Raw genomic sequence first — 12,864 nt, 5'->3', positions numbered from 1 at the left:
AATGCAAACAAGAATAGGCGGTGAGCTTGGCAAGGACCAATGTTTTCGGACTTTGAAAGCCCACATTGCTCCGACGAGGTGATATTGGAGCCTACCAAGTCTTCTCATGTATTCGAGCGAGATGCTTACGAAAACCTCATGTAACCTTGCTGTTTTTCCAAACTCCAAGACGGGTGCCGCGTAGATCTGCAATCCAACTCTAGCAATCTCAGATTTTCAGTTATAGATCAATCCACATGGTTCTTGTTGTGGTAGATAACTAGATACTAAAGGCATGCTCCGAGGTGCTTATTAATGTTAGAAAGGAAAATATCAATTAGGAATCAATCCTAGAATAGATTTGCTTAGACTTGAAGACTTTCCTTATGTAGATCATTCCTTGTACTCATCATATCTAATCTCTATCAAAGGAAAACATAATCAGTAATGAATGGCACAACACATAAAACCTTAACTATTGTGTACAATTATTTTTCTCTCTATAATGTTGATTTGTACCATTCAAGATGGTCTCAGTACAGGAATGAAAATTGGAAATGATTTTAACATTCTCTTGAACCTTTCTCAACCCTTTAGCCAAAAATTTGTAGAAACTTGTACCAGATACTCTAAACCTTGTCAGACCATGATAAAATAGAAACCTCAAATGATTAATTCGTGACGGATGAATTTTCTAGACAGTTCGCCAATTTCATGCACATAAATTTTGTCATGGCAAAAACACCAAATACCCCAAAAAATCCATAATCCAAAAAGTACGTCTTTTTAGTGGTTATAGTACTCCATAAGAAAATTGGTACCATTGTGATCACTTTGTTTGGTGGCTGTTACTGCAAATGAAAATTGGTATTATTGTGATCACTTTGTGGAAGCTAATGAACGAGTACAAGAATCGGTAATCTAGTTAATTGCCAAATTTTGGGTAAAAGTTTTCTCACTAAAACAGCTTGCGAGAACAAAAATGCTTGCAAATTGCTAAGTACATGTTGTTCTTGGCGTCTTCAACCTCAGTAGTAATTTGTTGGAGGAAGTTTTTCCTTCGAAACGTATTGCGAGCTTATTGGATGCTCGCAAATTTCTACTATTAGTACATTTATTCCAGTCAGTTGCAAAACATTGCACCCTTAGTATTATTTGTATAAATTGGAATTATTTGCACCAATATGTTTCACACTAATACTTTTATAATAATCCTCATCCATTCTAGATATATATGTAAATTTTGATCAATGTGATAATTGGGAAAAAAAATTGAGAGCGGTAAGTGTTGATATAAATAAGGGCATGAAAGTAATGTAAGATGAGCTAGAGATGTTGGGAATAAATGGTTGGCGGTACATTGATAGCTCCTACACATGCAGTGTCCATACATATTTTGCACCTACTCTGCAATTAATTTATTTGTAGGAATCGACTAGTTTGTTATCAAATTACAATCTCGAGTAAAAGTACATGTAGAATTTACCTAAACAAGTAATGCTTTTTAAAGTATACGAATCTTAATATTTATTTCATTGAGATTCATTTAGTATTATACCACACTTGTCATTAGTCATCTAAGATAAAAAAAGTGAATTCAGATTGACACTAGTAACCATTAATTATAAATTATCCACATTTATCTAGGTTGATAATATCAATTAATTACTTTTACAAAGTTCTGAATGAAAGATCTTCTGATAAGTCTACTATGTAGAAAACAGACTTGCTTGTTCTATTATCTATATTATTTTTACAAATTTAATCAGTCTACTATGTAGAAATAGACTTGTGCGGGAGTGACTCTAGGACCGTTTGGATGAGGCCTATGGGCTGCCCAGGCTCAACTCGTGCGTTCTATGACTCGTCGGATAGCTTATAATAACGTTGTATTAATTTCTAACATAATCTGTACTAGATTTTAAATAAAATTGTACTAACACTTTCATCCATATATAAAACATCTCGATGTTTCTTGGCTTTTATCTCTTGCGCATTAAAACCACAATTTGATCAAGTACGAATGACAAATTGAGAATTTAAAATAGAACCACGGTAGAAAAGGCCAGTACTAACACTTTCTAAGTATAGGAAGTAGGAGTAATATTTTGCAACATATATTTCCTCTCTTTTTTAGTAAAAATAACTATTTTCTAAATTCTAAATCTTTATATTTCTAAATTAAGAACTTTGAGTTGATATTAGTAAGAATCGATTATACAAAAGATAGTGTTGCTTGAATGTTTTATTAAATTATTTTACTTATTATTAACTTTTTATTTTGTCTGATCGTACAACTTTTGTTTTCTGGATATGTATTACATTTTATTGCATAACCTCGTCATTTCATAATTAAAGATCTTATTGTGTTTTTTCCAAAATCACAAAAAAGCCAACCTCTGAGGCCCATCTTAAATTACACAAAACATATGTAGTAGATTTTACATCTGGTTTGCTATAACTAAGGGCATCCACAATGGATGCCCTAGTGGAAGCTATAGTGAGAGCCCTAGTGGTTGCCACGTCAACATGCCCTATCTTTTGCAATGGTGGAGCTCTAGTGCATGCCCTATCTCTTATCCATTTTTCATTTCAATTTTAAATCATTGTTTTTTTAATTTGTTTTTAATTACTATAAATTATCAAAATATATTATTTCAAACACCACAAATGCAAAAAAAAAAAAAAACTACATTACTTAATAGAAAAGTGGAACTACATCATACTTAGATTAAAAAAAAAACTACATTAAAACTAAAATACTAAAAAAAAAGAAAAAACCAAACTAGTCATCTAAATTCAACCTCTGCGCCAAATTCTTGATCATATTCTTAGTCCTCTGTCGGGCTTTCGGATCGGTTTCTTCACGAAGGCTGTTTTGGGCGTCAAGTATAAACCTATACTCAACCACCTCGCGATAACCTCCGAACTCCTCGATCGCCCTGTCCATGAGCTGAACAGATGGAGCAGGCGCAGCCTGCGGGGGGGCCGCTGATCCAGACGCGCCCGCCTTCGCCTTCTCTTTGGCCTGGGCTTTGGCAGCCTTGGTACCAATGGGACGTCTAAAAGTAGACGTAGGCGTGTCGGAACTCCCTTCCGGCTCAGCGTTCAGATCCACAGGAGATGGGCCGCTGCTCGTGTAATCGCCAGCGGCGGTGTTCTTCGTCCGCTTCGGAGCCGAGGATCCAACCGGTATCCCTCCGTTGAACTTCCCCTTGTCCTTCAAGATCAGCCAAACATTGTACAGCTTGAACTGCCCGAACTGTTGTTGGTACTCGGACAACGACTTGTTGAGGACATCCTCCATGCTCTCACCGCTAGCTCTTCCGTCCCTTTTCCTGTTTTAGATATAGCAGAAGTTGTTGACGTGGAGCTTGATCCGATCCCAACACTTGCGCAGCTGAACCTTGGTCCGCTTGAACGCCCACTTCGGTTTCACCTCGTTGTAGCGTTCCTCAATGCGATGCCACATCCTGGCCGAAGTCTGGTTGTTGGAGGCTATCGAATCCTCCGATACATCGACCCAACACTGAGCCACCTTCAGGTACTCATCCAACTCGTAATCAGTACGCCCTGTTACGTACTCCTCGTTCGGCTCATCGTCTGGGAGTGGGACTGGGACCGATGGCGCATTTTCTTTCCGCGCCATCTTCTTCTTCCCTTTCTTCGGCGGCGGCCGCACAGGGGCAGGAGGTTGCCCACAACTAGGCTCCATATCCTCAACCCGATACTCCTCGGTGCCGAAGAACGGATCGAACTCAGAGTCGGAGACGAAAGTGGATCCTACAGATCCAGGCGTCTCAACCCGGTAGTCTTCGTGGCCGGGCCACCGGGCGCCGCGACCACCGCTTCCTCCTCCAAACATCGGCATATCGTCGTCGACATTATTCGGGCTCGGGTATTGACTCGGATCCATTGTTGGAAGTGTGGATATTGAGAGAATATAGAAGAGAAAGTGAAAGGTTTGGTGTGTGAAAAGTGAAGAAAATGGAGTATTTATAGTGGTTTAAATTAGGGTTAAATAATTAAAAAATATATATATATATGGCTCGGGCTCGGGCTCGGGCGCGCCTCTGCAATGGGCGCCCGAGCTCACGCCCGATCGATCGGGCTCGGGATTGGGCGCGACCGAACTATCGGTCGCGCTCGGGCGTGACCGAGGGCTGCAATGGATGCCCGACCACGCCCGAGCCCGATCTCGGCCGATCAGGCGCGCGATCGGGCATCCATTGTGGATGCTCTAATTTAGTTTACGAAAGGGAGAAGTACCCGACAATCCAGATCGCATGCGCCAACGATGAAGAGAAAAAACGCGACAAAGTCGAAAGGGAGACTGAGACGGCATTTACAGTTGAGTCGTTATTTCTTCGACAACTTTCAAACTAGTTAGATACTATTTTTAATTTTCAATAATGTATTATTGTAAAAAAGAATAATCCAGGCATCATCCTTTAAACCACAAATCTAGTGTCCAAATAAGCATTTTCTCAAAGTTAAACCTAAGGTTGGGGTCTGCTAACCCCCCGCCCAATATGGATGTTTTTAATAATAACAACAAAAAAAATTAAAAAAAAAAAACTAAGGTTAAAATATACTACAGTCTACATATATATTAAAATATAGGTCCATGTATTTAAATTGGCTACAAATTGACCTCTTCCATTTTTGGGCCAACCAGCCCAGCCCAGCCCATGCGTGGTTGGTTTGTGGTGCAAATAACATGAACATTCACTATTGACAAAAGAGTAAAGGTCAAATATGGTCCCTAACATATAGCAGTTTTATCAATTTGGTCTTTAATATTATTTTTTTATTATTTAGTCCCTCACAAATAAACTTGGATTCGAATCGGTCCTCACTTAATAGAACCGTCAAAAAATAGACGATGACCGCAATTTGACTATATTAAATTACCAATGGTAATTAATTATACCTAATTATAATTCTTTTGCTATTAGCAAAATTGGAAAAAAGATAGTATCAGTTGCAAAATGAAATGAATAATTTATAATTTAATAGGAATTAAGAATTATAATTAGGTATAATTAATTACCATTAGTAATTTAATATAGTCAAATTGCAATCACCAGCTATTTTTTGACGGTTCTGTTAAGTGAGGACCAATTCGGGTCCGAGTTTATTTGTGAGGGACCAAATAATCAAAATGATAATGTTAAAGACCAAATTGATAAAACGACCATATGTTAGGGACCACATTTGGCCTTTACTCTTGACAAAATTTAATTAAAGAAGAGAATTAGACACTAAAGGTCATCAAGTGTACTTCAATTCCTCAAAAAAAATGTCCCAAGATTAAGAACTTCCAAAATACAAGTGACAACAATTCCATAACCAAACAAGGATCTCGTCCGATTATTTTGCCATTCCGGCCCCTCCGACGCCTCTCTAGTTATAACTGAGTCGAGACCACTAGTGATGTTGAGGGTCCGGCCCCTCCGGTGCCTCTCTAGTTATAACCTTCTTACCATTTGCCTTTATCTTATTCTTAGGATATAGCACCAACAATTCACGCATTATTTTCACGCTGTTTGTGCCATTTCCTAAGCTTCGCCCTTCAATAATGCAAGCATTTGAAAACATTAGTAGCACTAATAAAAACATGGATATTTTTGGAGGTGTCATTTTTTTTGGAGAACTGTGGAAATTTTTCGATTGTGTAGTGAAATGTTATGGAGAGCTCAGCTCATTATATAACAAAAAAATTGGGTGTTGTAAATTAAAATATTGATCATAATAGACAAAAACATGCATTTAATTTTTCGTGAAGTATTGAGAAAATCCAAGAGTTGTTTTGTCTGAGTGTTACAAATGGGATTGCTTTGTGAGATCGCACTCCCTTTGCGTGCCGAGATATGTTGTTGTTTCTTTCTATTTTTGCCGCATCAAAGTTGCGATCTAGTCATCGATTAAAGGGCTAGTTGCTAAAAACAAAATGTTGTTGAATTAGGACCACAATTTGATTAATTAAGTGTTGCATTTACAATCTTTTAAACCAATATTACAACCTAATCTTGCCTACAAAGTTTTTCGATGTCTGCTGTGATGCTACTCTCTCCGCCCCCATCGAATATGATCCGCTTTCCTTTTTAGTTTGTCTCACCTAAGATGATTCATTACTAAAAATAGAAACTCATTTATCTCTACTTTATTCTATATCTCTTACTTTATTTTTTCTACTTAACACACAAAATAAACATGCATAAAATGTCGTGCCGCCCAATGGAGGTGCCATCTTTATTGGGATTGAGGAGCTATTTTCTAATGAACTTATAATACAGAATTACTAAACATTAACCGTAAGCCACGTTGCGATTTTTTAGACATTATATTCCAAAAAATGGTGCATTTTTCACTTTCCTTTTCTAGACACAATTTCTTCATATTTTATCTTCATTTGGTACATCTATTTATGAAAAAATTAAACATAGCTCATCATTATTATCCATATTAACTATTACTACAAAATTATAAAAGAGAGATTTTTTACACTTCCTAACTTTTATAAAAACACGTCTCAATTTATTGGTTGCCGCGTCCATTTCAAATATATAAAACTTTAGGAGAAAATGAAAGAATATCGAAGGCGAGTATATTTAGGACATCCGCATCGCAGACGCGATGCTGTCTCGGTCTCGTCTCGACGAGACGAGACAGTATCAAGACAGCGTTGCGACGCTGGTCTCGTCTCGACGAGACAAGACATCTCGTCGCGCGACGCGTGCCGGCGAGGCCGGCCTCGAGCTGGCGAGACGACGCGCGCGCCCCACGTGGCACGCGCTGGAGGATGGCGTGACGCCCACTCGCCGGCCCGCGAGTGGGCGTCGGAATTATGACGTAATAAATTTTTTAAAAAAATTCGAAAAATTCGAATTTAATAAAAAAAAAATTAAACGGTCAAATAAGTGTTGCATCAAATGGTCGAATTTTTTTATTTTTTTTTCTTTTCTTTTATTATTCTATAAATACTCCATTCACCATTTTACACACACAAACACTACTCTCATTCCTCTTCCATTCACAACACTCATCTATTCTTTTCTCTCCAATTGTTGAAAAAATGTCCGGCGATAGAAACTCCAGCGGCGGCGGCTCCGGCAGGCGGCGCTCCGGCGGGCTCGACTTGAACTCGTTCGACGATTGGGCGAGCATGTACAACTTTTTGGGTACTCCCAGTTCGTCGCCGGGCACCCAAGCCTCGACCACTCCGCCGGCGTACCAAACACCACATTTTGATGTGGATGCATACTATCGTCCCTCCCCCCAGAGGTACGGGCAATCGCCGGGATTATCCCAAATTTCGGAGAATTTTTTGCCGCCTGAACGCACTTTGCCCGACTGGCCAATAGGTGGAGGCTCCGGCTCCGGCAGGATCGGCGTCAATACCGAGGAGGAAGAGGGCGACCACGAGGTTGTGGGGGACGACAGCCGTCATCCATACAGCCAAAACGAGACGTTGGCTCTGTACGGCGCTTGGATCAGCGTCTCGTACGATCCTGTCGTCGGGAATCAACAAACCAACAAGTGTTTTTGGAAAAAAGTCACCGAAGTTTACAACGTACGAAGGCCGAAGAACACCTTTGCCCACAACATGAAGATGCTTCGCAGTCATTGGGACCGATGCGACAAAGATGTCAAAAAAATTTGCGCGATATTCAGGGCAGAAGAGGCGAATTATCAAAGCGGAGCCAGTGGAGCCGACATTCTGAGAGCGGCGTTGTGGGTCTTCAAAGACGACGTCGGTAAAGATTTCAAGTTTGTCGATGTTTGGTCGCAAGTCCACCACCTTGAAAGGTGGGCTGGCGGTGTCGAGTCGGGCTCGAAACGCACGAAGCATACGGCGCGTGGCCACTACTCGTTTAGTGATGGCGGTGAAGGCAACATCTCACGTGAGGGCACGCCAACCAATGATGCAGGGGGGGTCTTCTTCCGGTGCACAACGTCGGCCGCAAGGGACCAAGGCGGCGAGAGCGAGGGGGAGAGGGAGAGGGAGGGGGAGGGGCCGCGGCGAATCAAGCCAGGCGTGCGAGGGCTCGGGCTCCGGCACGGGCTACAACAGCCTAATGTCCATGTATCTGGTCGCCACGATGGCTGACACTTCAAAAATGAATCCTCGCCAATTTGAAGCCCATATGGACGGAATTGAGCATCTGAGAGCTCAACTTGGTATTCGGATCGATCTAACTTGGGTGCACCGCCGACTTCGGGGGATGATTCGCCGACGGAGTAGTTTTTATAGTTTAATTTAGAGTATTTTAATTATGTATTTTTTTATTTTTTAGGATTTCAAATTATGTATTTATTTTTTTTTAGGTTTTTAAATTGTAATTTTTATTTTATTTAATGAAGTGTGTTTTTATGAATTGAATTTGTTGGAATTAAAAATAAAAAATAGAATTGAATGAATAGTTAAGAGATGGTTAAGAGATGGTTAAGAGATGGAGGGATGCAGGTGTTGTCTCTTAGTTAAGAGATGAACTGAAAAGTACAGCGGGGTCCATGAATAGTAAAGAAATGAGACGATTAAGAGACGGATAAGAGACAATGATGCGGATGGCCTTACCAATGATATATTGTTACTAATTTTATCAAAAAGATTCTTTACTTTACAAAAAGATTTTTCATGTTGCAAAGTGCATTTCCAGCTACAGGATTTCAGTTATTCGTTTAACCTGAATCCATTTATCCACTATCCCAAAGATCTTAGTGCAGCATGACAATTTTTTTAAAGGTTATTAGTAGGGCTAGCAAGTGTGCTTATGAATTATAATGGAGATGGATTCCATATAAGTAAACTGGTAGTTGTTAATACTACTTATACAACTTTATATGATAATTAATTGCTTCTTAGGTATGAATGTCAATCCAATCCAAAATTTGGGGTCGGATCAATAATCAGAAAAAATATTGCTATAAGCATTAGAGTAGCCTAACGGTAAGACATGGTGCCTCACAAGCTGGAGACCAAAAATCGAATCTTCCCCAACGCAATTTCTGCATTTTAGAATCAGTCTAGGTGAATTGGTTAATAGATCTGTTAATGTACTAACTGAATCTGCTTTGGTCCAGGTTTTGGTTCCATATATAGCGTAGCTCCTAGGTAGGAATGCCAATTGGGTCAGCCTAGAGGGTTTCAGACCCACTTGAACTGCGGCTAATCGGGTTGTGATTTTATCGGGTTATGAATATTCAATTCTAATCCTAAATGTTCGGGTTTCGGCCTAGCCCAGCAGGCTAATCGAGTTGGTGCCGATAAAATTAACATGTGGTCAATCCAATACATAATGATGAAAATTAGTTATTTTTATAGTATGTAAATCATTTAATTATGATAATTTTAATATGCATGTTTAAAGTAACATATAATTAAACACTAATTTATAATCCGTGTAAATAAAATAAATATTTTAAGTAATTTTAAGTATATTTTAGAAATATTCCCTCCGTCCCGCTTAAGATACACGTTTTCTTTTTTAGTTTGTCTCAACTAAAATGACACATTTCCTTTTGTTGGAAACTTTCTATCTCCAATTAATGCACTCAACCACTTTTTCTCAATCTTATTAAAATATTATCTTTCTTTCTCTCCATATTTTAATACTTACACCCACATTTTCTCTCACCAATTAAATATTTTAACCAATAGCTCCTAAAATCTCATGTCGGCTAAGAAATGTGTCATCTTAGCCGGGATGGAGGGAGTAGAATATTTGGTATAGTTAATATAAATTTTTTTTGTTTATTTATCTATTAGTAGTATTATATTAATATCTATCATACATGAATATTAATATACTCCCTTCGTCCCACAAGAATATGCACTCTTTCCTTTTTAGTCCGTCCCACTACAATATGCATTTTCTAATTTTGGAACTATTTTCTCTCTAATGAGGTGGGACCCATTCTCCACTAACAATATTTTATTTTATTTTTTTCTCTCTACCTCTCTCTTACTTTACGAATTGTGCATTAAAATTCGTGTCGAACCCAAAGGGTATATTCTTTGGGGACGGAGAGAGTGTAAAATTGAATGTTGTTTTCATATAATTATTTACGCTATAAAAATAATTAAAGAAATGTCGAATTATGTGTCAAACAAGAAGAAATACTCCCTCCGTCCCTCTGTAGTAGAGGCATTTGTTTTCGGCACGGGATTTAAGGAAAATTGTTTTAAATGGGTTAAGTAAAATGAGAACAAAATAGAAAGGAAAAAGGTAGAGATAAGAAGAGAGAGCAAAGTAAGAGATAGTAAAATATTTTTTGCCAAAAAAGGAAATGACTCAGCTTCAATGGAACAACCCAAAAAGGAATACGACTCAACTATAGAGGGATGGAAGGAGTAATAGACAATAGTTGTATCTACGTCCAATCCACTAGGTTTGCCCAGCGGGTTTCGGGTCTGGCCCTATCGAGTTGCGGGTTAATCGGATTGATATTTCCCAACTCTAATCCTCTAAATTTAGCGAGTTATTCGGGCTAGCTCACGGGTTACAGGCTGCTCTGACACCCATACTCCCAGGTCGGTTAATCTGTCTGTCGGCTTGTTAATAACAGAATTGACCGGATTATCATACATACATAATACCCCCTTTATGCCTTATAATATTGATTTTGAAGACGATGTGGGTTTTAATACTACAAAACTAAAAAGTAAGAAGCGATGACTTGTTGGAGGAAGTGTTTGTTTCTTCTCTCGTTTGGTGTCTCTTTGATATCGAGCGGTACTTGGGTGCAAGATGCGTTTGTGTTACCGGTTAATGTTTGGCTTGTGCTCCTCTAGCTTTGACTCTTGTTGTCTTTTCTTCTTGTCAACTCTATGGTTGTTGTGATGTTGTTTGTGTTTCTTCTTTTCTTTTTTTGTTGAATTGTTACTTTCTTGTACTCTCTATCACCCCTTTTGTGGTTTGAGATTTTTGGTTTATAAAAGAAACTAAAAAGATATAAAAGAGAAATAGAAATATAGTTGAAATAATATAAGTCGATAGTGAAACCAATTATAATGTAGACAGTGAAAAACTTTCAAAATCAGAAATTGACACGGACCAACATGATAAAAATGAGACACCTTTTTGATCAAAATTGGAGTATAATTTACACACAAGAAAACTAACAACAAGAAAGTGAAAAAAAAATGATTTCCAAATTATAAGAGGTCAACTTGATTGATATCCATCGATGAGATCTTCTTACTGTGTAAAAGTACTACTCAAACAATCTCAATCCACACAATCAAATTTTGAAGGTTCAATACTATTGTTATCTTCCATTTGGTATTACACATATCATATCATATGTATATTACAAGATACAACATAGACAAATTATGAAATGTAACAGAAAACTTTAGCATTTATCTTGTGTACATATATATACATACCACAAGTCCTAGAAAAAATTAATGGTGATGCGGATCTGGTCCCCCAGGGCTAACTCTTGTAGGCCGGTCGCGGTCGTTTTGGTTCGTCTTTTCCTTACTAAACTGAGTCTCGAGGGCTCGTCGTGCTATGCTTATATTCTTATCGAACCGAGCTGCAACAGCTTCTGTAGAGGAAAGCAGTAGCCAAATCATAAGCCACATTAACAAGTACTTGAAGCAACTCACCATGTTTTTAATTTAGTTATAGTAGCTCTTGAAAGCTATGAGTGGATTTATGATCATATCTCTATTTATACAGTTTCTTAGTCATTTAAAAGCAAGCTGATTCAGTAGCGGTTAGGTTTATTCAACTATATTAAGTAATTATATAACAAAATAAAATGCTAGATTGAAATTTAATTGGAAGGTTTGATTGTAGAAATTGGTATTTCTAGTGTCACTCTCAAATATGATGTATTTTCCATTAGATTAAGATGCAGTTCGGATATACCTCGATCAAGTTATGTTTGAGAATTCATTTTCTTGGTGTCAGCATTTCACTGCTTTTTAATCTGATTTCATTAACCAGATTATCTAAATTAACCTCTAGTAATAATTTTTATTATTTTTCAAAAAATAAATAAATTTGATGGCTAATGACGTTGGCACAGGTAGGTAACAGGTATGATCAGTTTTAAAGTAGATGCTGACAATGAAAAAAGAAATACTCTAATACATTAATACGACTCAAAATTTAAAATCTTTGTATTTAATAACTTGAAAAGAAATCATAGCATGAGCTTTCATATTTTATAAGAATGTAAAAGCTAGGAGCTTAGGTAAAGTTATCGTGTTTTGAATTGGATTAACCCTTATTTTATATAGTACAATTAAAAAGGATAAAGTTCAATTGAATTTAGTAAAAAATTGGATCCGGCTCACAATATATGAAAGTTCTCAATAATTAATTTCATGGATCAAAATTTAATCCATCTCTTAATATTCATAATATTGAGGTAATGAGGATAGATAAGATAAAGACTGAATAATAGATTCGTCATTAGTTAGATAACACTAGTTATTTAATTTTGTTGAGATTAATGTATGTGCGTAAGAAAATACAATGTAGAAAAAAATTGATAGAGACTGTGATTTTTAAATTTTGTTCAAAAGTTATTTTGGTGTTTTAGATTATTTTTAAAGGCTTTTATACTATAATTTATATTAAACTTGTATAAATTTCAAAAATTTATAAAAATAAAATGTTTAAAAAATATTTTTATTGAGGGCTTTAGCCAGCACATGATAGTGTTACACGTATTTAAACAATTTTCCTCATTGCGACCTAAGTCGATGCGTTTATACTACAACAATATGCCAAAATTATGAGACACTTATTTATTATGGACCAACTACTAAATTATCTCTTTTTGTGGTTATATTTGTTAGAACATCTTCATCCGTGCTCTTAAATAAGAGTATGAAGGTGGGTCTGAACCCATTTTTACTCC

Source organism: Salvia hispanica, chromosome 3, assembly GCF_029641045.1.
Source record: "Salvia hispanica isolate PSC_SH4W2 chromosome 3, Shi_PSC_v1, whole genome shotgun sequence".
Lineage (NCBI taxonomy): Eukaryota > Viridiplantae > Streptophyta > Magnoliopsida > Lamiales > Lamiaceae > Salvia > Salvia hispanica.
Note: the sequence above shows the minus strand (reverse complement) of the source record.